Source organism: Pristiophorus japonicus, chromosome 14, assembly GCF_044704955.1.
Source record: "Pristiophorus japonicus isolate sPriJap1 chromosome 14, sPriJap1.hap1, whole genome shotgun sequence".
Taxonomy (NCBI): domain Eukaryota; kingdom Metazoa; phylum Chordata; class Chondrichthyes; family Pristiophoridae; genus Pristiophorus; species Pristiophorus japonicus.
In genome coordinates, this window is record NC_091990.1 from 19,746,231 (window position 1) to 19,773,501 (window position 27,271).

The following is a 27,271-nucleotide window of genomic DNA, read 5'->3' on the forward strand; positions in this document are numbered from 1 at the left end:
AATCGCCTCCACCTCAACCAATTCCAATATAAAGGAAAAAACATTGCAAGATGTTTTACATGTACTGGTTTATTTTCACTCTACATAAACAAAATGATGGTAAACGTTACACAATTTATTAAATGTTCCACGCTTTTCAATAATGTTGGGGTAAAAGGAAGACTTCTCTTCCTCGAGGTGGACTCCTTGATATAAGGAGTCGACACCTGCCCTCTGTATAGCGACCATGGATTCACTCGGACGAAAACTTCGGTTCACCGGTTCTGTTATTTGAACATGCTCGGGAAATGTTCCGATGAGCACGTCCCAGAACAAAGGTTTTACAATTACAGTTATACAATTTCCCGAGGTGTGTGACCCTCCTACAAAATCACCGATTGGCCTACTGCTCTGACTGGTTCCGAGTGGCTCTCCCCCACCTGTCTATCTTCCATGGTGTCACCCTTCTGGAATGTGTTCAACTTTGCCTCAGTTTCTCATGACTGATTGCCCTTGCTTCCCAGGGTATGGTACCTTTCTAGGAAGTTGATTCTCCACTGCCCTTGTGTTTCAGTACTGAGTGTATGTTTACATCTTCTATTTTTTGTGCTAAGGGTCAATGCAGTGTTGGCTACTTCAGATGGTTCATTAACCATCAGGCATTGCTGCCTCCCTCTTCTTAACCCAATGTAAGCGAGTGTATAAGCATGCTTTACATATACAAGCGAGTTTTACATAATCAATCAATATTACAATCCATACCATAAGGCAGAGGAACTCCCGATTCCTCAGAATCTTCTAATTCTCTTATGCTTCTTACTCAAGTTTTATCTCCTTACAAATAACCCTAGAACATAAATTACACTACATCAAGTCTAATATAATTTATCATATAAGACATACAAATAAAAGTAAATCCTAGTAAAGCCAGTAAAACAGCAGAACAAATATTAACAATTCAATTCAATGTTAAACGACATACCTCTACCTTTAATAGTTTCCGAGTTATTGAAGTGTAAAGAGTAAGACGGACGGGCTGGGCTGCTCAATATGACATTTTTCTTGCAACGATTGTGTAAAAAATTAGAACTTTACCCCTTGTGCTTTTAGTTTTGCAAATTTAGAAATAAGTTCTTTAAGCTCAAGTTTTTCTGCAATTTCCTGCTCTATTGACACAGTGGCCATTCCAACAGCCCTCTTGCAGCATCGAAGAACTAAGGTATGTTTTGATCAATTTCAGCTTTGAAAAACTACGCTCCCCATTGTCAACAGAAACTGGAAGAGTCAAAAAAATGCGGAGAGCAATGAAAATGTTGGGAACACAGTCTGTCAGTTGATATTCACAAACTAATTTCAATACATCTTGAGGTGGAAGATGCTTTGCTAATCACCGTGCAATAGCCTGTAATTCACTACACAAATCTCCAGCATCAATATCTTGGGAGTTTCCATGCTGCAAAGCTGACTCTAGTTTCACGCAATGTTCCATTATGTGTTATTTTGTAAACTGTAGATATTGTAGAGGAAACCAAACACAGAATTATGTATCTGCTCAAATCATTCTTCAACTGACTGTATTGTAGTGTCGAGGACAGCAAAATAGAAGCTTATTTTGAATTTTTGTTTTGGGTCATGAACTGGCTCATCTTCTGCTTCACATATAAACTGCTTCTTCTTTCTTCGAATGTGTACTGGTTCTGGTTCAAAGTCTGTTGGCACCTCTAACTCTTCCAGCAAATTCACGAGCATCTACCAGTGTCTCTTCAAACCCTTTGTCACTCCTGCAGTCCACAAAAACATTCTTAAATAAGAAGTAGGAACAGGAGTAGGCCATACGGCCCCTCGAGCCTGATCCGCCATTCAATAAGATCATGGCTGATCCGATCATGGACTCAGCTCCACTTCCCCATAACCCCTTATCCCCTTATCGTTGAAGAAACTGTCTACTTCTGTCTTAAATTTATTCAATGCCCCAGCTTCCACAGCTCTCTGAGGCAGCGAATTCCACAGATTTACAACCCTCTGAGAGAAGAAATTTCTCCTCATCTCTGTTTTAAATGGGCGGCCCCTTATTCTAAGATTGTGCCCTCTAGTTCTAGTCTCCCCCATCAGTGGAAACATCCTCTCTGCATCCACCTTGTCAAGCCTCCTCATAATCTTATACGTTTCAATAAGATCACCTCTCATTCTTCTGAATTCCAATGAGTAGAGGCCAAACCTACTCAACCTTTCCTCATAAGTCAACCCCCTCATCCCCGGAATCAACCTAGTGAACCTTCTCTGAACTGCCTCCAAAGCAAGTATATCCTTTCGTAAATATGGAAACCAAAACTGCACACAGTATTCCAGGTGTGGCCTCACCAATACCTTATATAGCTGTTATACTCCATCCTCTTTGCAATAAAGGCCAAGATACCATTGGCCTTCCTGATCACTTGCATACTATCCTTTTGTGTTTCATGCACAAGTACCCCCAGGTCCCGCTGTACTGCAGCACTTTGCAATCTTTCTCCATTTAAATAATAACTTGCTCTGATTTTTTTCTGCCAAAGTGCATGACCTCACACTTTCCAACATTATACTCCATCTTCCCAATTTTTATCCACTCACTTACCCTGTCTATGTCCTTTTGCAGATTTTTTTGTGTCGTCCTCCCACATTGCTTTTCCTCCCATCTTTGTATTGTCAGCAAACTTGGCTACGTTACACTCAGTCCCTTCTTCCAAGTCGTTAGTATAGATTGTAAATAGTTGGGGTCCCAGTACTGATCCCTGCAACACCCCACTAGTGTGGCCACGGATTTCCGGCAGTAACAGTATTCCAGTTGTTGGGTAGCAGAATGTATGTCAAAATCCTTTGTCTGAAGTTGTTTACTAGTCAGGTTGATCTCAAAAAGAATATTATACCACAAAATAATTGAAACAACAAATTTAAATTTGCAAAGGTTATTTGCAAGAGCTTTTTCATCAGTACATGCAGTATTGCCAGATGAGCCTGTGAAGGTAGAATCATCAGAAATTTCAATTAGTGCATCATAGATATTGCCATGCTCATAGCGAAGAGGTTTCAAAGCATCAATTCGACTCTCCCATCTTGTTTCACTCAACTGTTTTACAGTTAGAGTAGGCTCATGGCACCGGAGAACTTTCCAACAGCGTGTTGAGCCTGAGAAATATATACTAGGTTAAAGAAATTGTTGCCTCCAAACAACATCTAGCAGCATCAGAAACCACCAAATTCAGAGAGTGTGCATGGCAAGGAACAAAAAAAACCTGAGGATTAATGTCTATTATTCTCTTCTGTACACCATTTTCTTCACCTTTCATATTGCTCTCATTGTCATAGCCTTGGTCACGTAAGTTCTTAACAGATAATGACATTCCTTCAAGCTGTTGTAAAAGGCTTTCAGTTGTCTTTTTCAACTGTATAAACCCCACAAAATGCTCCTTTATGGATTCTTCAGCATTATCCATATCTAAAGACTTCACATCTACAAAGCGAATGATCATTGTCCTTTGCTCAACATGACTCACATCTGGTGTACAATCCAAACCTATTGAAAAATATTTTGCAGAATGTGCAGCTGCTAAGATTTTCTCCTTAACAGCATTTGTTAAGAGTTGAATCAGTTTGTTCTGTATTTCCTTTCCAATGTAATGCACATTATGTACATGTGCTTTACTGTCAATTATTTTACACAGGTGCTTGTTCATGAGTGGATCAAACAAACTTTAGGAAATTTCCATTATCAGTACTGTATAATTTTTCATTTGTCCCCCGGAATGCTAGAGTTTGTCCACCGAGAGCCTCCACTAAAGCAATCAAATGCTCCAATATTAATTGGCAATATTTTTCTTCTCGCTTGATCCTATGTAAATTTTACTCATCAATGGTTTTTTGTTTTTTCCAATTTTAGCAATTTTCCAAATGCTCACTACATTTTTCATGAGAAGAGAGACTCGCACATATGTTTTTCCAATCCTTTGAGCCTTTCTCAGCAAGTGATGTACCAACTTACTGAAGAACAGCATGCAACAGAAGCAAAACACGGTGTCCTTTCACACTGAGTACTGGAGCCACTGATTGGTAAGTCTCCTCTTGTAATGATTTGCAGAGAATTTTTTTATTTTCATCTTTAGGAAAATGGAATTCTTGAAGTTGTTCAGGTCCATGTTTCACCAGAATTTGTCGCACACGATCATCACACCTCGGCCATGTTGCAGGTCGCCATAGTTTAACTTATTTGCTTCGTCATCATCTTTCACATTTCCATCCAGGTTGATTTTCTTTTGTGTTCGTTTTGTTCTCTGATAATCTTTGTCTACCACAACTTCATTGTATTCACTGGAGTTCAGAAAAATGAGAGGGGACCTCATAGAAACGTTTAAAATTCTGACGGGTTTAGACAGGTTAGATGCAGGAAGAATGTTCCCAATGTTGGGGAAGTCCAGAACCAGGGGTCACAGTCTGAGGATAAGGGGTAAGCCATTTAGGACCGAGATGAGGAGAAACTTCTTCACCCAGAGAGTGGTGAACCTGTGGAATTCTCTACCACAGAAAGTAGTTGAGGCCAATTCACTAAATATATTCAAAGGGAGTTAGATGAAGTCCTTACTACTCGGGGGATCAAGGGGTATGGCGAGAAAGCAGGAAGGGGGTACTGAAGTTTCATGTTCAGCCATGAACTCATTGAATGGCGGTGCAGGCTAGAAGGGCTGAATGGCCTGCTCCTGCACCTATTTTCTATGTTTCTATGTTTCTATGTTTCAGCACGTCTGCCTGCAAGTGAATGTATTTCCTGGACTTCAGTGATATTTTGATGTTGTGAGCTGTTTTCATCTCGATGTTGTAGGCGAAGATATTTCAGGAAGGAACTCTCTTGCTTTGCTTGCTCGTGTTCCTTTTCCACCTTCCAATTACGATACTGAGTCCCAGACGGTTTCCTTCTATCTGCCATGGGTACCATTTACCTAAAACATTAAAATTCCTACATTAGAATTTTTCTAAGCCATTGGCAAGTGTAATATCGTACAATGTCCTGGACGACTGTCAGTGGCATGTAAAATATTTCACATGCCTCTGGGACAGTGTGCAATATAGTATATTGTCCCATATGCATGTACAATATTTTACATGTCTCTGGGACACTTTGCAATATTGCACATGACTCTTTGATATTGTACAATATGATACATACCACTGGGACAATGTACAATATTGCACACTGTCCCAGAGGTATGTGAAATATTGTACATTGTTCCAGAGGCATCCCAGATTCATGTACAATATTGTACACTGTCCTAAATTCATCCCGGAGGCATTTATAAAATGTTGTACATGCCTCAGGGACTATGTACTATATTGTACATGCTTCTGGGATGAGTCTGAGAAAGTATAAAATATGCAGTGGCTAACCTGCCGGCATTGTATATCATAAATGTTATAATAATATTATAAGTTAATAAATATAAGAACACAATATGAGTCCAGGCATTATAGGAGACCTTATTAATTTTTTAATCCAAAATATTCATATTCTTAACTAATTTACTTTTAACCGTGGACTAATATTTAAAAGCAATTTCTAAATTAAAATCTTTAGTCAAAGGTCTGACATATTCTAAACAAGAAATGTAGGACATACTCAAATATTGTTTTTTTTTTATCAACTGAAGGGTTTCGGAGAACATAGAAAGATTTTCTGCACAAATTGCAGTGTGTAAGTTTTTTTATAAACAGTAGAGCAAGGATTCCCATTGTTGTTGTTGACCAACATATCAAGAAAGGGTAATTGATTATTCGTTTCCCATTCAACTTTAAATTTAATTGAGGGGACACCAGGGGTGGTTTGACAGGTTCGTGCGAACCCCCTTTTTTGTTCAACAGGACAAAAAAAGTCACAGTTTTATTTTTCTATTTTGTTATACCGATAAGGAAATGGAAGAGGCCAGCCAGTAGTGGATATAGCCTTTTGTTCCCCCGTGCCCATGACTAATAATATGATATTGATGGGGCTTTGTTTTATGGAAACTGATGAGAGGTGCTTAATTCATTGTATGAGGAATATTTGGAATATCTTCCAACCCTAACCCTCTACACATCATATAGAAAAACATAGCATTTATTACTGAAATAAATTGAGTGTTTCTTACCTTATGTCTTCCAATCCTGAAGTCTAACGACGTAAATCCACCAATTCAGTTGACTTGTCAGTATGGAGTCAATCCCAAAACCGAAGTAACTTGCTGGCAACAGACCTGTTATATATGACCTGTCACCCGACCCATGACACTACGTTGTCATGTCGGCGCTGATGAATTTGACACTTCTCTGTGTATGGTGCAACTGCAGGTTGACCCTGATCACGTTATAAGGTGGTGTTGGCAATGCCGTGTCAGTAACATTATTGACCATGAGTCACCTGACAATTGTCAATATCAAAGGGCCCGCTGTGGTGGTGCCATTGACCCCTCCTGACCGTTGAGAAGGGTAAGGGGCGGAAACTTTGATCACAAAAAACCTGGGCAGGTGCAGGCAGTGACGGATCCAGGTAACCCAGCCGCCATCCCCAGGAATACTTAACGTGAACTAGTCTGTAGATCACAGGTATAAACGCCCTCCAGCAGCGAGTCAGTGACCACTTTAGTTTTTCTGGCAATTCCGTCAGTGGTAAGTCATAGGAATGATCTAACCCCGGTATTTGCCATAGGTACTTATGTATTAAAAGGTGTTGTTTTCAATTTTCAAAGAAGTACCGTATACTGAAAATAAGTGCATGTTTTTGACACTTCAGTGGAGTACTCCCGGCCTAGCAGCCTGCACAATATTCAATGCATAATCCAGTTAAAACCTAGTTCGCCTAATGGTTGTGCCGGCCCTACACCTTACTGCCCACTCACTTAGTCTATCTATATCTCTTTGCAGACTTGTATTATCCTCACAGCTTATTGTCCCACCTGGCTTTATATCGTCAGAAAACTTGGATACATTACAGTTGGTCCCTTCATCTAGGTCATTAATATAGATTGTAAATAGCTGAGACCCGCCCAGCACTGGTCCTTGCGATACCCCACTAGTTACAGCCTGCCAATCTGAAAAAGACCGGTTAATCCCTACTCTCTGTTTTCTGTCCATTAACCAATCCTCTATCCATGCTAATACATTACCTCAACCCCATGAGCCCGTGGGACCAAAATTCAGCTCCCCAAAAAGGCTGCTTACTGCCGGGGTCAAGCGGCGGAGTCAAAATTCAGCTCGGGGATTTTTCTGGCAGGCATCACTTCCGCCCCATCGATGCCGACTGGTCCTAAGTGCGTGATCAAAGCGCACACCGCCGATCTCCCGCACCTCCAGCCAAATTCAGCTGTAAAAATCCTCGATCCGCCGAGCGGTGCCCCAAACAGCTTTTTCTGTCGGTGCACCTTGTCTTCTGTGCGTGGGACTTGGCTACACAGCGACCATTAAAGACGAGGGCCCATTGCCACAGCCGGCATTTATTTTTTTTGCTGGCCGACCTCAAAGCCGGACAATTGTGACCCAGGTTCAGCTGGGCCACCAACAGGCAGATTGGTACCCCCTCTTGGATGCCAGACCACTGGCCCGGCCAAAGCCCTCCCTGGTGGCCCAGTGGACCGAACCTAAAGAATCGCTGCTTCTCCCTCCTTTAAGTGAAGGGGAGAGATGTGGTGATGCACACATGTCATGACGTCATCACCACTCCGCTGCTGACTGACAGTGGCGGAGACTCTGTCCCACCTTCACTTCCGCCCCTCTAGAGTACTTACCGCCCTATTATGACTGACTTCCGGTGCACTTAAAAAAAAACGACAAAGAGCTGAATTTCGCGAAAGAGTCCACCTCATCTGACGCGGCGGAGAAATCACTTCAAAAGCGGATGGTGCGACCTGTTTCGGGCGGGAGTGAATTTCAGCCCCCTTATCTTGTGTAATAATCTTTTACGTGGCACCTTATTGAATGCCTTTTGGAAATCCAAATATACTACATCCACTGGTTCCCCTTTATCTATCCTGCTAGTTACACCCTCAAATACAATTTCCCTTTCATAAAACCATGTTGACTCTGCCTAATCATGTTATGATTTTCTAAGTACCCTGATACTACTTCGTTAGCAATGGATTCCAGTATTTTCCCAACAACTGATGTCAGGCTAACTGGCCTGTAGTTTCCTGTTTTCTCTCTCCCTCTTTTCTTGAATAGTGGTGTTACATTTTGTCCTAGAATCTAGGGAATTTTGGAAGATCAAAACCATGTATCCACTATCTCTGTAGACGCTTTTTTTTTTGAATCCTAGGATGTAGGCTGTCAGGTCCAGGGGATTTGTTGGCTTTTAGTCCCATTAGTTCTCTAGTACTTTTTCTCGACTTATATTGGCCCTGAAATCCCGTACGGAGTTTCTACGGACCCGGGAAGGCATCGGAAAAGCCAGTTTTCAGTGCACAATGCGCATGCGCTGAAAACCGGCTTTTCCGATCTGTCAAGCTGGAGTTTGACAGATCATCTGTATATCGGGAGCCAGGACATTTGCAAGGGCAAGATTGCAGTATTTACCCATATCTTGCCCAGCAAAATTCTTGTGCCTGGTAAAGGCAGGCACATAGCCTACTTTTACAGGCATAAGAGTTTAAAAACATACAAAAATATAATTAAATTAATTTTTTAAAAACTCATGTTATTTTTAAAAACCCTACCCACTACGTTACATTTATTTTTAACCATAATTAAAAAAACTTGAAAAAAAAACTCTCAGGTATTTATTAACTTTAATATCAATTAATTTTAATTATGTAAGGTGTATTTTTTATTTTTTATTACATGTGTTTAATGTCTTTGTTTTTTTTTCCTCATTAATAGCAATGAGAACTCCTAGATACGGAGTTCTCATTAATATTAATGAGAAAGCTGTGGAATACAGTACCTAATTGGCTGAGCAGTCACACATGACTGCAAATTCTGCGTGGGAACCTCGAGGACGGGAAGAGAAGGCATCCCCACTGGAATCGTAGGCTACTCCCAGACCACCAGGTACTTTTGTAGATATGTTTCAGGTCGGAGGCAATTGCCCGGGGGAAGCCTCAAACCGGAAATTCAGGGCCATTAATTACATTAAGTTCCTCACCCTTATCAGACCCTTTGTTCCCCACCATTTTAGGTTTGCTTTTTGTGTCTTCTACTGTGAAGACAGATACAACATATTTGTTTAACGTTTCTGCTATTTACTTATTCCCCATAATAATTTCTCCTGTCTCAGCCTCTAAGGGACCAACATTTACTTTTGCTACTCTCTTCCTTTTTACATACTGGAAGAAGCTCTTACAATTTTTTTTTATATTTCTTGCTAGTTTTCTCTCAGAGTCTATTTTTTCCCTTTGTATCAATGTTTTGGTCATCCTTTGTTGGTTTCTGAAACTCTCCCAGGCTTACTATTATTCTTTGCAACATTATAAGCTTCTTCTTGCAATCTAATGCTATCCTTAACTTCTTTAGTTAGTCCTGGATGGATCACTTTTCCCATGGAGTTTATGTTCCTCAATGGAATATATTTTTGTTGAGAATGATGAAATAGCTCCTTAAATGCTAGCCACTGCTTATCTACTGCCATACCTATTAATCTATTTTTCCAATCTACTTTAGCCAACTTACCCTTCATACCTATATAATTGGCTTTATTTAAATTTAAGACTCTAGTTTCAGACTTAGCTAAGTCACTCTCAAACGTAATGTGAAATTCTATCTCATTTTGATCACTCTGCCCCAGAGGATCCTTTACTATGAGATTGCAAATTAACCCTGTCTCATTACACAAAATAAATTCTAAAATAACCTGTTCTATGGTTGGTTCCATGAAGTATTGTTCTAGGAAATTGTCCTGAATGCATTCCATGAACGCGTCCTCCAGGCTATTACCTCCAGGCAATTTGATTTGTCCAGTCCAAACGAAGATTAAAGTCCCCCACAATTATTGCATTACCTTTGTTACAAGCTCGTACTATTTCTTGATTAATATTCTGTCCTATGGTACAGCTACTGTTAGGGGGCTGAAATACTACTCCTACCAGTGTTTTCTGCCCCTTGTTATTCCTTATCTCCCCCCATATTGATTCTACTTCCTGATCTTCCAAGCTGAGATCCTTTCTCTCTACTGTCCTTATGTCATCCTTTATTATCAGGGCTACCACCCTCCTTTACCATTCTGCCTGTCTTTTCGGTGCAGCCCCTAAATGTTTCTGAAATGATTGCAGGGTATTTGCCTCCACCATTCTGTCCGGGAGTCCATTGCTTATGTTAATCACTCTGCGGTGTTCGATTTTGACTCTTGGTGATTGCCCGTAGCCGTGGGGAAGAGGCGGTCGCGTATGTGAGTCACCAGCCTCCGTCCCATTGGGCCCGCGAGCTGAGGAGCGCCAAAGGGATTGAGACCGTTGAATATGTCTGGGGAGTGGGGTCACGATTGTGGAGGGTGGGGGTACCAGTGCGTTTGCGTCCCAGGTTATTTTTGTAGGAGCTGTAGGTGCTCCTCTAGGCCCCACATAAATTATTCCAAATCTATCTTTAGTGGGCCTCCTGGCCTCCATCCCCCGTTTGAAACTGGTCAGAGTGTGAGCAACGCAGGTCAGACCTAAACTGGCAATCGAGGCGCTAAGATTTAAAAGGGGCCTATCACATGATACAGGGGGACAATGTTATATGTCAAGACTTGGCTAAAGCTGTCTGCCAATAATTTACTCGCGTCCTTTCTAGATCGCGTTTTAGAGGGTAGCTCCCTTGCCTCTGAGTCAGAAGATTGTGGGTTCAAGTCCCACTGTAGGGACTTGAGCACATAAATCTAGGCTGACACTCCAGTGCAGTGCTGAGGGAGTGCTGCATTGTCGGAGGGGCTTTCTTTCGGATGAGACGTTAAACCGAGGCCCTGTCTGCTCTCTCAGGTGGTCATAAAAGATCTCATGGCACTATTTCAAAGAAGGAGTTCTCCCCGGTGTCCTGGACAATATTTATCCCTCAATAAACATAACAAAAACAGATTATCTGGTCATTATCACATTGCTGTTCATGGGAGCTTGCTTGTGCGCAAATTGGCTGCCGCGTTTCCCACAGTAACTACACTTCAAAAGTATTCCATTGGCTGTAAAGCGCTTTGAGAGATCCAGTGGTCGTGATTGGTGCTATATAAATGCAAGTCTTTCTTTCTTTTTTCTAAGTGACAGGACTAGAGGGAAGTCTCTGTATTGGGTTTGTAGTCTTATTATAAAATACTCTACAGTATGAAACCACACGAGGCACATTCTGGGGATAAGGTCACTCTGTGACCTGAACTCTTTATTCTCAGGACTCCAAAAACGATGACCCTGCATGGGACCTCCCTTTTTATACCTGTGTGATCAGGTAAGGAGTGTCTCCCACAAGTTCACCCCTTGTGGTCAAGGTGTGCATCTAGGTTAAGTGTATACAGTAATACAGTGGTGTTACATTGTGGTTACATACATGACATCACCTCTCCCCCAAAGTCTTATTGGGATCATAGGTTTAGTCTTTCAGGTGGTCTATGCTCCCTCGTGGAGCGCCGCAGTTAGAACTCTGGTTGTTGGACACTGACGTAAGTGTCTGTCACCTGTGGTAATTCCGGCCTGTCCGGGCTGACCGCAGGGACTGTGCATTCTTCTGATTGCTCTTGTTGCTCGTTCACTGGCGGTGCTGTGAGCTCCATCTCATGGTCTTCTTCAGGTTCCTCCGTGTCGATGCTGAACCTTTTTTTTACTTGGTCCAGATGCTTACGGCATATCTGACCATTGTTGAGTTTTACCACGATGACCCTATTCCCCTCTTTGTCAATTACAGTGCCCTCAAGCCATTTGAGCCCCATGGCGTGATTGAGGACGAATACAGGATCATTTATTTCTATGCATCTTGCCCTTGAATTACGGTCATGGTACTCGTTTTGTGACTTACGCTTGCCCTCAACTATGTCGGTCAGGACTAGGTGAATGAGGGACAACCGAGTTTTGAGTGTCCGTTTCATTAATAGCTCTGTGGGCAGGACCCCCGTGAGCGAGTGCGGTTGGGATCTATAGGCCAGCAGGAGACGTGATAGGTGGCATTGTAGGGAGGGTCCTTGAATCCTGAGCATACCTTGCTTCATGATTTGGACCGCACGTTCCGCCTGGCCATTGGAGGCTGGCTTGAACGGCGCAGTCCTGATGTGGTTGATGCCATTACCCAACATAAACTCTCGGAATTTGTAGCTTGTGAAAAATGGGCCATTATCACTAACCAGGATGTCCGGCAAGCCATGGGTTGCAAAGATCGCACGTAGGCTTTCCACGGTGGTGGATGACGTGCATGAATTCAGAATGATGCACTCGATCCATTTCGAATACGCATCTACCACAATAAGGAACATCTTTCCCATGAACGGGCCCACGTAGTCAATATGAATGCGTGACCATGGCCTGGTGGGCCAGGGCCACGGGCTGAGCAGGGCCTCCCTGGGGGCATTACCCAGCTGGGCTCACGTCGTGTACCTGCAAACACAGTGTTCCAGGTCTGAATCAATTCCAGGCCACCAAACGTGTGACCGGGCAATGGCCTTCATCAGCACAATGCCTGGGTGCTCGCTGTGGAGTTCCCTGATGAATGCCTCCGTGCCCTTCTGGGGCATAACTACCCGGCTGCCCCATAGTAGGCAGTCGGCTTGAATGGAGGACTCATCCAACCGTCTGTGGAACGGTCTGACCTCCTCAGGGCATGCTCCGTGTGCGGGCGCCCAATTCCCAGTCAGGACACATTTCTTAATCAGGAATAGGAGGGGATCTCTGTTTGTCCAGATTTTGATCTGGCAGGCTGTGATGGGGGAGCCTGCGCTGTCAAAGGCATCGACAGCCATGACCATCTCGGCGCTTTGCTCCGCTGCCCCCTCAGTGGTGGCCAGTGGAAGCCTGCTGAGCGCGTCAGCGCAATTTTCAGTGCCCAGCTGGTGTCAGATGGTGTAGTCATAAGCAGCCAGCGTGAGAGCCCATCGCTGTATGCGAGCAGATATGTTGGCATTGATAGCCTTGCTGTCTGACAACAGGGATGTTAATGGCTTGTGGTCCGTTTCTAATTCAAACTTCCGACCAAAGAGGTACTGATGCATTTTTTTTACACCATAGACACAGGCAAGCGTTTCCTTCTCGACTATCCCATATAGCCATTCTGCTTGAGAGAGCGACCTGGAGGCAGGTTGTAGCTGACCCTCAGCATTGCCCTGCTGCAACACACACCTAACCCCATAGGACGATGCATCACATGTCAGAATCAATTTTTTACAGGGGTCGTACAGGGTCAACAACTTGTTTGAACAAAGTAGGTTTCACGCCCGATCAAAAGCCCATTCCTGACAGTCCCCCCAAAACCAATCACGACCCTTACGCAGGAGCACGTGTAGCGGCTCCAACAACGTGCTCAAGTTTGGCAGAAAGTTCCCGAAATAGTTCAAGAGTCCCAGGAATGAACGCAACTCCGATGTGTTGCAGGGCCTGGGTGCTCGTCGAATCGCCTCTATTTTGGATTCGGTGGGCCGAATCCCATCTGCAGCAACCCTCCTGCCCAGAAACTCAACCTCAGGAGCTAAGAATACACATTTAGACTTCTTGAGTCGCAGGCCTACCCGGTCCAGTCGCGTAGCACCTCTTCCAGGTTGTGGAGGTGTTCCTCGATCTCTCAACCCGTGATGAGGATGTCGTCTTGGAATACGATCGTTCCAGGAATGAATTTAAGCAGGATTTCCATGTTTCTTTGAAAAATTGCGGCCGCTGATCGAATGCCAAACGGGCACCTGTTATAAACGAACAGTCCCTTGTGCGTGGTGATGGTGGCCAGTTCCTGGGTCATATAGGCTGGTCCAACTTGGTGAACAGCTTGCCACCTGCCAGCGTGGCAAAGAGGTCCTCCACTTTCGGGAGGGGTCTTGATCTTGTAGAGACTCCCGATTGATGGTGGCCTTGTAGTCACCACAGACCCTGACAGAGCCATCCACTTTTAGGATGGGAACGATGGGGCTTGCCCAGTCGCTGAATTCAACAGGCGAGATGATGCCCTCTCTCAACAGCCAGTCCAATTCTCTCTCGACTTTTTCCCGCATCACATACGGCACCGCTCTGGCTTTGTGGTGCACTGGCCTGGAGTCCGGGGTGATGTGTATCACTACTTTAGTGCCTTTGAAAGTCCCGACACCAGGTTAGAATAGTGAATCGAATTGTTGTAGGACTTGTGAGCATGAACTTCGCTCCACAGATGACATTGCGTTAACATACCCTCATTTCCAGTTCATCTCGGCTAACCAGCTCCTCCCCAACAGTGCGGGACCATTGCCCGGGACAATCTAGAGCAGCAGCCGATTCACTAATCCATTGTGTGTGACAGCCAACATTGCACTGTCTAGCACCGGAATGATTTCTTTAGTGTAAGTCTGTAATTGTGTCTCAATACATGTTAATTTGGGTCTACTGGCTTTAAGTGGCCATAGCTTCTCAAATTGCTGAATGCCCCTGAGTGACCCAGTGTCCAGCTCCATGCATACTGGGATACCGTTTAATAAAACCCTCATCATCATTGGTGCCGTTTTGGTGTATGAACTGTAATATTCGCCACATGGACCCGCTGCACCTCGGCGTCCATTGATTTTCCCCAAAAGTCATCCTGCCTCAAAGACCCTCTTCTGGTCCATCCGCCTCATATATTAGTCTGGTTGCGGGCTTTCTGCACATTCGAGCTAAGTGGCCACTGAGATTGTTGTTCCTGCAGACAAACTGTTGAAAACTGCAAGATCTAGCTGAGTGTTTTCCCCCACACCTCCAGCATGAGTTAAAGTTTCCATTGTTGGGAACAAAGGGACTATGGCCAGGCATTCCGCACCGACTGTCCCTTTGACTGCTCTTAAGTACCCTATTAGTGGGTGTCAATGGCCCCATCCCGGGCCACATTGTCCACTGTGATGGCGTGAATGTCCGTTCAGCCTGCCATTGTCTCTGTTGAAGTCCTACTCTGGGGTCTATTGCTGCCTGGGAATGTCTGACTGCCCCTGCCTGCCTGCGGGGCTCTGAGTCGCATTAATGATGTTAACTCCCTGATCCATCGCCGTGTTAGAGGCAGAATTGTGCCCGTATATTATTTTCGTCTCTTTCTCCCCAGCCATGAAAGTTTGAGCTATCAACGCCGCCGCGTCCAAGGTCAAATCCTTGGTCTCAATTAATTTGTGGAAAATTCCCACATGACCAATGCCCTCGATAAAGAAATCCCTTAGCATCTCCCCCCTGCAGGCGTCTGTGAACTTACAGAGGCTGGCCAAACGCCGGAGGTCCGCTAAGACCGGTATGCTCTGTCCTTCACGACGTCGGTGGGTGTAGAATCTGTGTCGGGCCATATATATGCTACTCGCCGGTTTGAGGTGCTCCCCGATCAATTTGCTAAGTTCTTCAAAGGTTTTGTCCGGCGGCTTTTTGGGTGCTAGTAAATCCTTCATGAGCGCGTAAGTCTTTGGTCCTCAGCTGGTCAAAAGATGAGCCCTTCGCTTGTCGGCCGCTGCATCCCCCAGCCATTCTTTTGTAACGAAGCTTTGCTGAAGCCTCTCGACAAAATCGTCCCAGCCTTCCCCAAGACAGTACCATTCCTCTGTGCTACCGGTGGCCATTCTCATGGGTCGTGAATTCCCGTTTCTTGTCGCCCATGTAAACTCCTTACTCTACAGTATGAAACCACACGAGGCACATTCTGGGGACAAGGTCACTCTGTGACCTTAACTCTTTATTCACAGGACTCCAAAGACGATGACCCTGCGTGGGACCTACCTTTTTATACCTGTGTGATCAGATAAGGAGTGTCTCCCACAAGTTCAACCCTTGTGGTCAAGGTGTGCATCTAGGTTAAGTGTATACAGTAATACAGTGGTGTTACATTGTGGTTACTTACATGACAACTTCCATACCCAAGCGCAGTATTACCAGCATGATAAATGCTGCCTGTTGATTCCTTCCTATAGTCAGATCCTTGACAGTGTGTTGAAGGACTCCCCATGGAGATTGTAAAAAAAATCATGATCTATTGCACGGATTTACATTAAATTCAAACTTGACATATTCACGTTGCTGAAAACAGTCTGTGAACTCTCAAGGAGTCAAACTCAATACAGGTAACAAAATTCTAAATTGTAGCTTAGATTTACCCATTAATTGGAACATGACCGCCCCCACCCCCCACCATTTACCTGCTGCAATGTGCTCTTTTCATATTCTGGAATTTTCATTTTTCTATCAGCATGTTATTTCAGGATGTCAAGTTCAGTGTTCTTTTTAAAAAAAAAAATTGTACCAGAACCTACGCACTTTTGGGGGGGTTTTGAAACAGAGGACATGCTATCATCCAGGTTACTTGCAGTTAAAAATAGCCAAGGTCTTAGATAGTTAACCATTCTGTATATTAGGTTGGGGGTGGGTGGGGGGGGTGTTCACTGACTGGCCTGGGATCATTCCTTGTCAAGGTTTTCCCAGGGCTCATGCACAACAGGTAGGTGTGCACATGCGTGCATGCATGTGTGCCTGCTTAAGTTAGAGATTAGAGATTGATTGCTACAATTAGACAACAACTCCATTATCATTGTATCATGCGACAACCAGAATGTTAGAAGGCGAACTCGATGGACCGTGGTCTTTTTTCATCTAGCGATTCCTATGTTCCTATGTTATTGCATTAGGTTGATGCAGCAGTGGTTGCCTGTCAGGATTCAGCAGATGCTGCGAGCCTGTAACTTTAGAAATTAGCCGTAGGGTCTGTCTAGCTGTGGGAGCTTGTTCTGGGGGCTATGATGGCGGAGGGAGGGCTGGGAGAGATGGGGGAGAACCGAAAGAGAGAGAGAGATGAGGGTTCAAGACTGGGGGGGGGGGCGGGTTGGTGGGGTGACTTATGGAGGTTGTGCTCACTGGGCAAATGGAAGGGGGTGAAGCAGCAGAGGCAGGTGAATGGATGGTCTCCATCTTGGTGATGAAGAAATTTAGAGGGAAGGATTCTTTTGGTCGCGATGTAACCAGAAACATGATGATTGCATTAGAAATACAGAACAGAGAAAATCACCAGGGATGTATTGACAATCTCACTGCAAGTGCATGTTAATTCTGGGACTCCATACTCCTGACAGGAACTGTGCTCACAGACAGGGTGGATCAGGTATAATGCTACGGCACCGCAGCCCTGCTGAGGGCACAGGATCATGGGATTATCCTTACAGCGACCAGAGGAATTCTTCCTGTCAATTTCTTGCGCTTTATCAGCTGATTCAGATGGGCTTAAAAGAGCCCACAGTATTATTCAAAGAAGGTCAGGGAATTCTTCTGGTGTCCCGGCCAACACTTCTTCCTCAACTGGCACCGTCAAACACAAATTGAATAGCCATTTATCTTATCTGCTGTTTGTGGGAGTTTGCCCTGTGCAAATTGAGAGGGACATTTGCCGACATAAAAACAGTGACAGCACTTCGAAAGTTGGCTGAAACCGTTCCCTGGACTATGACCCCACTACTGAACATCAAGCCATAATTTCCTAGACCGTCACTGACCTCATCTCCTCTGGAGATCTTCACTCCACAGCTGCCCAAACTCATAGATCCCCAACCCCGCACAGCCCACTTCTACCTCCTTCCCAAGATCCACAAACAGGACTACCCTGGTAGACCCATCGTTTCAGCCTGTTCTTGCCCCATGGAACTGGTTTCTTCCTAAATCAACTCTATTTTTTTCGCCTTGTCCAGTCTCTTCCCACCGACATCTGCGACTCTTCCGATGCCCTCCGTCACTTTAACAATTTCCAGTTTCCTGGCCCCAACCGTCTCCTTTTCACCATGGACATCCAATCCCTCTACACTTCTATCCCCCACCAGGATGGCCTGAGGGCACTCCACTTCTTCCTCGAGCAGAGGCCCAACCAGTCCCCATCCCCCACCATCCTCCTCCACCTGGCTGAACTTGTTCTCACATTGAACAACTTCTCCTTTAACTCCACTCACTTCCTCCAAATTAAAGGTGTTGCTATGGTAACCTGCATGGGTCCTAGCTATGCCTGCCTTTTCGTGGGATAGGTGGAACGTTCTTTGTTCCAGTCCTACTTGGGTCCCTTCCCTCACCTCTTTTTCCGGTACATTGATGATTGTATCGGTGCCATTTCCTGCTCTCGCCCTGAACTAGAAAATTTCATTCACTTTGCATCCATTTCCACCCTTCCCTCACCTTCACATGGTCCATCTCCGACTCTTCCCTTCCTTAACTTCTCTGTCTCCATTTCTGAGGATAGGCTATCGACCAATATCCACTATTAGCTCCCACAGCTACCTGGACTACACTTCCTCCCACCCCGCATCCTGTAAGGACTCCATTTCATTCTCCCAGTTTTTCTGTCTCCGTCGCATCTGCTCTGGCGATGCCACCTTCAATATTAATGCTTCCGATATGTCTTCCTTTTCTCTCAACAGAGGATTCTCCTCTACCGTGGTTGACATGGCCGTCGACCGTGTCTGTTCTATTTCCCGCACTTCTGCTCTCACCCTTCCCATCCCTCTGAGAACCATAATCGGGTTCCCCTTGTCCTCACCTTTCACCCCACCAGCCATCACATTCAACAGATCATCCTCCGCCATTTCCGCCACCTCCAGTGTGACCCCACCACCAATAATATCAACTCTCCTCTCCCCTTTCAGCATTCCGAAGGGACCGCTTCCTCCGCGACAGCCTGGTCCATTCCGCAGTCACCCCCAGCACCTCCTCCCCTTCACACGGCACCTTCCCGTGCAAGCGCAGCAGATGCAACACCTGCCCTTTTACCTCATCCCTTCCCACTGTCCAGGGCCCCAAATACTCCTTCCAGGTGAAGCAGCGATTTACTTGTACTTCTTGCAATTTAGTATACTGTATTCACAGCTCACGATGTGGTCTCCTTTACACTGGGGAGACCAAACACAGATTGGGTGATAGATTTGCAGAACACCTCTGTTCAGTCCGTAAGTGTGACCCCGAGCTTCCGGTCGCCTGTCACTTTAATTCTCCTCTCCACTCCCACTCTGATTTCTCTGTCCTCGGCCTTTTACACTGTTCCAACGAAGCTCAACGTAAACTCGAGAAACAGCATCTCATCTTTCATTTAGGTACTTTACAGCCTTCTGGACTCAACATCGAGTTCAACAATTTCAGACTAAGACACCTGCCCCAATTTTTTTTGTGTTTTTTTCTCTCCTTCTAATGGCAGCTGTCGATGATTCTGCCATTTCCATTTATACCCTATATAGACTCATCTTTTGTTTCTTAACTTGCCCCATTACCATCTCCTTTTGCATTGCACCATCATCCCTATTGTTTCTTAGTCCTTCCTGCCTGCCATCCTATCACAGACCTTCCCTTCCCCTTTTCCCTGCCCCTACACTTGCTTAAAAACCTGTTACATCTCTAACTTTTTCCAGTTCTGACCAAGGGTCACCGACCTGAAACGTTAACGCTGTTTCTCTTTCCACAGATTCTGCCTGACCTGCTGAGATTTCCAGCATTTACTGTTTTTGTTTCAGATTCCAGCATCTGCAGTATTTTGCTTTTGTGCCAACGTATCCTACCTGAGGTCAGGTGCCCAGAACTGAACGCAATACTCCAGATGGGGACTGAACAAGGCTATGTACAATGAAGCATCACTTCCCCACTTTTGAAAAATAATCTCTTTGAGATAAAGGCCAACATTCCAGTAGTTTTTTTGATTATATTTGTACATGTCCAGTAGCTTTTAGTGATTTGTGTATATTGACACCCCAATTTCTTTGTTCCTCCACAGCTCCGAATCTCAACACAGTACATCAATCAGTCTTCATGTCCTTCTGAAAACTTCATCTGATGTTTGTTGGATCATAATGTAGACCCATTTGCCATTCTTTATTCTCAGCTATGATCTTAGAATCATCGAATGATACAGCACAGAAACTTAGAAACTTAGAAAATAGATGCAGGAGTAGGCCATTCAGCCCTTCGAGCCTGCACCACCATTCAATAAAATCATGGCTGATCATTCCCCCAGTACCCCTTTCCTGCTTTCTCTCCATACCCCTTGATCCCTTTAACCATAAGGGCCATATCTAACTCCCTCTTGAATATATCCAATGAACTGGCATCAACAACTCTCTGCGGCAGGGAATTCCACAGGTTAACAACTCTCTGAGTGAAGAAGTTTCTCCTCGTCTCAGTCCTAAATGGCCTACCCCTTATCCTTAGACTGGGTCCCCTGGTTCTGGACTTCCCCAACATCGGGGACATTCTTCCCGCATCTAACCTGTCCCGTCCCGTCAGAATCTTATATATTTCTATGAAATCCCCTCTCATCCTTCTAAACTCCAGAGTATAAAGGCCCAGTTGATCCAGTCTCTCCTCATATGTCAGTCCAGCAGAAGGAGGCTTGTGCCAGCTCTTTGAAAGAGTGATTCAGTTAGTTCCACTCCACTGCTCTATCCCCATAGCCTTGTACATTTTTCCTTTTAAAGTATTTATCCAATTCCCTTTTAAAAGTTACTATTGATTCTGCTTCCACAGCCTGTTCAGGCAGAGTGTTCCAGATCACAACAATGCGCTGTGTTAAAAAAAGATTCTTCTCATCGACCCGACCCGCCAATAGTTTGCCTGCAGGCAAGAGTGAAAATTCACCCCATGATGTGATGTAAGATGTACACATGTCGTTGTAAGTTCATAGAATTACATCGAACTTTTACAGCACAGAAACAGGTCTTTAAGCCCAACTGGCCTCTGCTGGTGTTTATGGTCCACATGAGCCTTCTCCCACCTTACTTCATCTCACCCTATCAATATGTTGAGCTTAGTTCTCCAAAGAGTTAACACCGAAAGGAACAAGAATACACAAAACAGCAATGTTCTGAGGTTAACTATGAAGAGAAATTAGCTCAGGTAATTAACTCAAATAAGTGGAAATTTAATTTAAAAAGGTTAACATCACTGCTAAAATAATGAACAAATGAATGTCAAACAAGCACGTTAATTTCATCAGCTACTATTGTCAATAGCCATTTCCAGACTTATAGACGAATAACATAGATGTCTTTAAGGGGAAGCTCGGTAAGGACATGAGGGAGAAAGGAAGAGAAGGATATGTTGATGGGGTGAGATGATGTAGAGTGGGAGGAGGTGCATGTGGAGCATAAAGACCGGCACATGGGCTGAATGACCTGTTTCTGTGCTGTTAATTCTATGTAATTTGATACAATTCTATGTAATAATATAAATGTCACTGTCAAAACCTATGAGGCTAAAACAGTCTGTCCACCATTGGCGGCCATGCCTTCATCTGCCTAGGCCCAAAGATCTGGAATTCCCTCGTTAAACCTCTCTGCCTCTCTCCTCCTTGAAGACGCTTCTTAAAACCTACCTCTTTGATCAAGCATTTGTCACCTGTCCAAATATCTCCTTATGTGGCTAGGTGTAACATTTTGCTTGATCACGCTTCTGTTAAAGGTGCTGTATAAATGCAAGTTGTTGATGCTCTCCCTGGCTCACATGCATTGTATTTATGACCGTAATCTTTGTTAGTAACAGCAGCATGCCTTGGCAGACTGCGATTCTCCATACTGTTAATGTAGCGGGACCTCCACTGTTAAATGATGTTAATGCATTCAGTGGCGCAGTCACTGATAGCTGAGTTCTAACCAACAGTCAATATTTATTTTTAACAATGTCAATGCTTTCAAGTTTCGGATGACGCTTGTTAGCTCAGTGAAGAACTGCACTGGCCATTGAGGAACTGAATCATACAGATCAGAAAGACGCAAGCCCGAGTCTGCGTTAGCTGATTTTAACTGGGCTGGAGACAAGGGCCCCGTGATTCTTCCCAGTGCCCCTGAGCTACAGGGGAGAAAAACAAATTCAGCTGAGTTTTCCAACTCCGGATCGCTACCCAACGACCCTTCGAGCTCATGCATGTAGTTAGTAAAAGGATTAGAGGGGAGATGAATTGATTATAATAATAATAATAATAATAAATAAGCATTTAAAAAGTACTTGGATATGCACTTGAAGTGCCGTAACCTACAGGCTAAATAACAAGAACTCTTTTTCGGCCGGCACAGACATGACGGGCCGAAGGCCTCCTTCTGCGCTGTAAACTTCTATGATTCTATGATTCTATGATTCTATGAGGATACATTTCTTCACCCAGAGGGTGGTGGGGGTCTGAAACTCACTGCCTGAAAGGGTGGGAGAGGCAGAAACCCTCATCACACTTAAAAGGTACTTGGATGAGCACTTGAAGAGCCGTAACCTACAGGGCTACGGACCTCACCGCCCGCCTATTCTCCAATCCTCGCTGCTCGCCGAAATAGAAACATAGAAACATAGAAAATAGGTGCAGGAGCAGGCCATTCAGCCCTTCTAGCCTGCACCGCCATTCAATGAGTTCATGGCTGAACATGAAACTTCAGTATCCCCTTCCTGCTTTCTCGCCATAACCCTTGATCCCCCGAGTAGTAAGGACTTCATCTAACTCCCTTTTGAATATATTTAGTGAATTGGCCTCAACTACTTTCTGTGGTAGAGAATTCATAGAAACATAGAAACATAGAAAATAGGTGCAGGAGTAGGCCATTCGGCCCTTCTAGCCTGCACCGCCATTCAATGAGTTCATGGCTGAACATGCAACTTCAGTACCCCATTCATGTTTTCTCACCATACCCCTTGATTCCCCTAGTAGTAAGGACTTCATCTAACTCCTTTTTGAATATATTTAGTGAATTGGCCTCAACAACTTTCTGTGGTAGAGAATTCCACAGGTTCACCACTCTCTGGGTGAAGAAATTCCTCCTCATCTCGGTCCTAAATGGCTTCCCCCTTATCCTTAGACTGTGTCCCCTGGTTCTGGACTTCCCCAACATTGGGAACATTCTTCCTGCATCTAACCTGTCTAACCCCGTCAGAATTTTAAACGTTTCTATGAGGTCCCCTCTCATTCTTCTGAACTCCAGTGAATACAAGCCCAGTTGATCCAGTCTTTCTTGATAGGTCAGTCCCGCCATCCCGGGAATCAGTCTGGTGAACCTTCGCTGCACTCCCTCAATAGCAAGAATGTCCTTCCTCAGGTTAGGAGACCAAAACTGTACACAAATCTCCAGGTGTGGCCTCACCAAGGCCCTGTACAATTGTAGCAACATCTCCCTGCCCTTGTACTCAAATCCCCTCGCTATGAAGGCCAACATGCCATTTGCTTTCTTAACCGCCTGCTGTACCTGCATGCCAACCTTCAATGACTGATGTACCATGACACCCAGGTCTCTTTGCACCTGTCCTTTTCCTAATCTGTCACCATTCAGATAATAGTCTGTCTCTCTGTTTTTACCACCAAAGTGGATAACCTCACATTTATCCACATTATACTTCATCTGCCATGCATTTGCCCACTCACCTAACCTATCCAAGTCGCTCTGCAGCCTCATAGAATCCTCCTTGCAGCTCACATTGCCACCCAACTTAGTGTCATCCGCAAATTTGGAGATACTACATTTAATCCCCTCGTCTAAATCCACAGGTTCACCACTCTCTGGGTGAAGAAGTTTCTCCTCATCTCGGTCCTAAATGGCTTAACCCTTATTACAAGCCCTGAAATGTCCAGTTTTCGGACAATTCCAGTTTTTGCAATTCCGGATTCGGGACGTTGCACTGGTATAATCTTAGAGAAAAGGACCGTGGGGATGGAAAATCACAACAAAGCTATTTACAGTGAAAGTAAAGTACTTATCCAATATTACAAGTGTAGCATTTGCAAAGACTTACAACATCATTTTGAAGAGTAACCTGTTAACAATTTCACAAAATGCTGAAATATGCAGCAGATCCATCAGCATCGGAAAGAGAATGGTTAATATTTTGGATGCTCTGTTTTTATTTCAGATTCCCAGTAAACACTGTTTTCTTTTGCTACTAAATTAATAATTTTTTTTTTGCTTCTTTGTAAGTTGAAGAAAGAATGGGGATTTACGTTGCAGCACAAACAAAGCAAAGGTTGTGTAATCCATACCTTTCTTCTGGAGCATTGAGGTCATCCTAGCCCACAAGTATTGTGAAGTTGGAAAGTTTTGCTCTGAATATTTTATTCCTGCTCTTTCAAACTTCACATCCTTCCGACAACAGTTTTTGAAAATTCTAGAATCTAAAATATTTATAATGGGAAACAAAGAAATGGCAGACCAACTGAACAAATACTTTGGTTCTGTCTTCACTAAGGAAGACACAAATAACGTTCTGGAAATACTAGGGGACCAAGGGTCTAGCGAGAGGGAGGAACTGAAGGAAATCCTTATTAGACAGGAAATTGTATTAGGAAAATTGATGGGATTGAAGGTCGATAAATCCTCAGGGTCTGATAGTCTGCATCTCAGAGCACTTAAGGAAGTGGCCCTAGAAATAGTGGATGCAATGGTGATCATTTTCCAACAGTCTATCGACTCTGGATCAGTTCCTATGGACTGGAGGGTAGCTAATGTAACACCACTTTTTAAAAAAGGAGGGAGAGAGAAAACGGGGAATTATAGACCGGTTAGACTGACATCAGAAAATATTGGAATCAATTATTAAAAATAAAATAGCAGCGCATTTGGAAAGCAGTGACAGGATCGGTCCAAGTCAGCATGAATTTATGAAAGGGAAATCATGCTTGACAAATCATCTAGAATTTTTTGAGGATGTAACTAGTAGAGTGGACAAGAGGGAACCAGTGGGTGTGGTGTATTTGGACTTTCAAAAGGCTTTTGACAAGGTCCCGCGCAAGAGATTGGTGTACAAAATTAAAGCACATGGTATTGGGGGTAATGTATTGACATGGATAGAGAACTGGTTGGCAGACAGGAAGCAGAGAGTCGGGATAAACGGGTCCTTTTCAGAATGGCAGGCAGTGACTAGTGGGGTGCCGCAGGGCTCAGTGCTGTTTACAATATACATCATTGATTTAGATAAAGGAATTGAGAGTAATATTTCCAAGTTTGCAGATGACACTAAGCTGGGTGGCAGTGCGAGCTGTGAGGAGGATGCTAAGAGGTTGCAGGGTGACTTGGACAGGTTAGGTGAGTGGGCAAATGCATGGCAGATGCAGTATAATGTGTATAAATGTGAGGTTATCCACTTTGGTGGCAAAAACATGAAGGCAGAATATTATCTGAATGGCAGCAGATTAGGAAAAGGTGGTTGCAACAAGACCTGGGTGTCATGGTACAATAGTCATTGAAGGTTGGCATGCAGGTACAGCAGGCGGTAAAGAAGGCAAATGGCATGTTGGTCTTCATAGTTTGAGTATAGGAGCAGGGAGGTCTTGCTGCAGCTGTACAGGGCCTTGGTGAGGCCTCACCTGGAATATTGTGTTCAGTTTTGGTCTCCTAATCTGAGGAAGGACGTTCTTGCTATTGAGGGAGTGCAGCGAAGGTTCACCAGACTGATGCCCGGGATGGCAGGACTGACATATGAGGAGAGACTGGATCAACTGGGCCTGTATTCACTGGAGTTTAGAAGAATGAGCGGGGATCGCACAGAAATATATAAAATCCTGACGGGACTGGACAGGTTAAATGCAGGAAAAATGAACCCGATACTGGGGAAGTCCAGAACCAGGGGTCACAGTCTAAGGTTAAGGGGTAAGCCATTTAGGACCGAGATGAGGAGAAACTTCTTCACTCAGAGAGTTGTTAACTTGTGGAATTCTCTTCCCCAGAGAGTTGTTGATCCCAGTTCGTTAGATATATTCAAGAGGGAGTTGGATATGGTCCTTACGGCTAAAGGGATCAAGGGGTATGGAGAGAAAGCAGGAAAGGGGTACTGAGGTGAATGATCAGCCATGATCTTATTGAATGGTGGTGCAGGCTCAAAGGGCCAAATGGCCTACTCCTGCACCTATTTTCTATGTTTCTATGTTTCTAGCTGGTTAGACCTCAGCTGGAGCATTGTGTCCAATTCTGGAAGGATCAAGGCCTTGAAGTTGGGTGAGGAACTTCAGTTATGTGGAGAGATTCTGGGATTGTTCTCCTTAGGGCAGAGAAGATGAAGAGGAGATTTAATAGAGGTGTTCAATATTAAGAGGGGACTTGATAGAGTAAATAGGGATAAACTGTTTCCATGCAAGAGGGTCAGTAACCACAGGACACAATAATTGGCAAAAGAACCAGGGGGAGGAGATGAGAATTTTTTTACGCAGCGAGTTGTTGTGATCTGGAATGCACGGCCTGAAAGGGCGGTGGAAGCAGATTTAATAGTAACTTTCAAAAGGGAACTGGATAAATACTTGAAAAGGTAAAAATGTGCAACTCTCTGGGGAAAGAGCAAGGGGAGGGGAACTTGTTGGAATACCTCTTTTAAAGGGCACACTGGACTAAAGTGCCTCCTTCTGTGCTGTATGATTCTATGATTCAATGAAATAGTAAAAAAAAAATGATCAATGAAAATTGAAAAAATACAACAAATATTTTTATGCCCCTGTGATTTTTTTCTCCTGGGTTTGCTTGCAGCGGTGTTCTGGAGATTAGTCTTTCATTCCTGGAGACTCCAGAGCAATTCTGAAGGGTTGACAACCCTAAATAAATCAGAGGAATTTAAATGAGGCTTGAGAGTTAAAATAGCCCTGGACCTAATTTCTGGAACAGTGAGTGAGTTTCTGGCTCACCCACCGGGTTTAAAATCGGGGCTTCTGTCTTTGGGGAAACAGATAAATGATAAGAGATCTGTCTTTGATCATTTTGTTGGTGGGGGTGGGGCAGGGATGGAAGAGTAGGTTGAGAGATGATAACATATATAGCTTGACAGAATGGCACATGGATGACCTTGCTTTCTCTGATTAGGAAACTGCATTATAAGGTGTGAAGTCCAGTCCGGGGGAAATAAATGGAGGAAGCTGCAATGTAAAACATTATCACCTCCCCTACCAAACTCTAAAGTCCATTAACATCTCTGCTTGACTACTGATAAAAAGTAGCTGTAACAAGAAAGAAGGACCAAAAGCATAAAGCAACGGACCCGGTGCTCATTTTCAGTGGCGGCATAAGTGGAATAAATGTGGGCAAAGTGAAACACAAATCATCCACATGGGCATAGCTCACCTTGAGAGGTCCATGAAAGAAATCTGTCGGTTGCCAATCATCATCATTATCATCATCATCATAGGCAGTCCCTCGAAACCGAGGAAGACTTGCTTCCACTCTAAAAGTCCAATATGGGAATTACAGTCCCTGCTACAAGTGGGACAGACA

At 44.2% G+C, this 27,271-nt stretch overlaps 1 pseudogene; it reads right to left on the reverse strand.

Annotated features, from left to right (window-relative positions):
* Positions 1 to 1,366: 1,366 nt before the first annotated feature.
* On the reverse strand, positions 1,367 to 18,652 carry LOC139280307 (uncharacterized; annotated as a pseudogene).
* Positions 18,653 to 27,271: the final 8,619 nt, after the last annotated feature.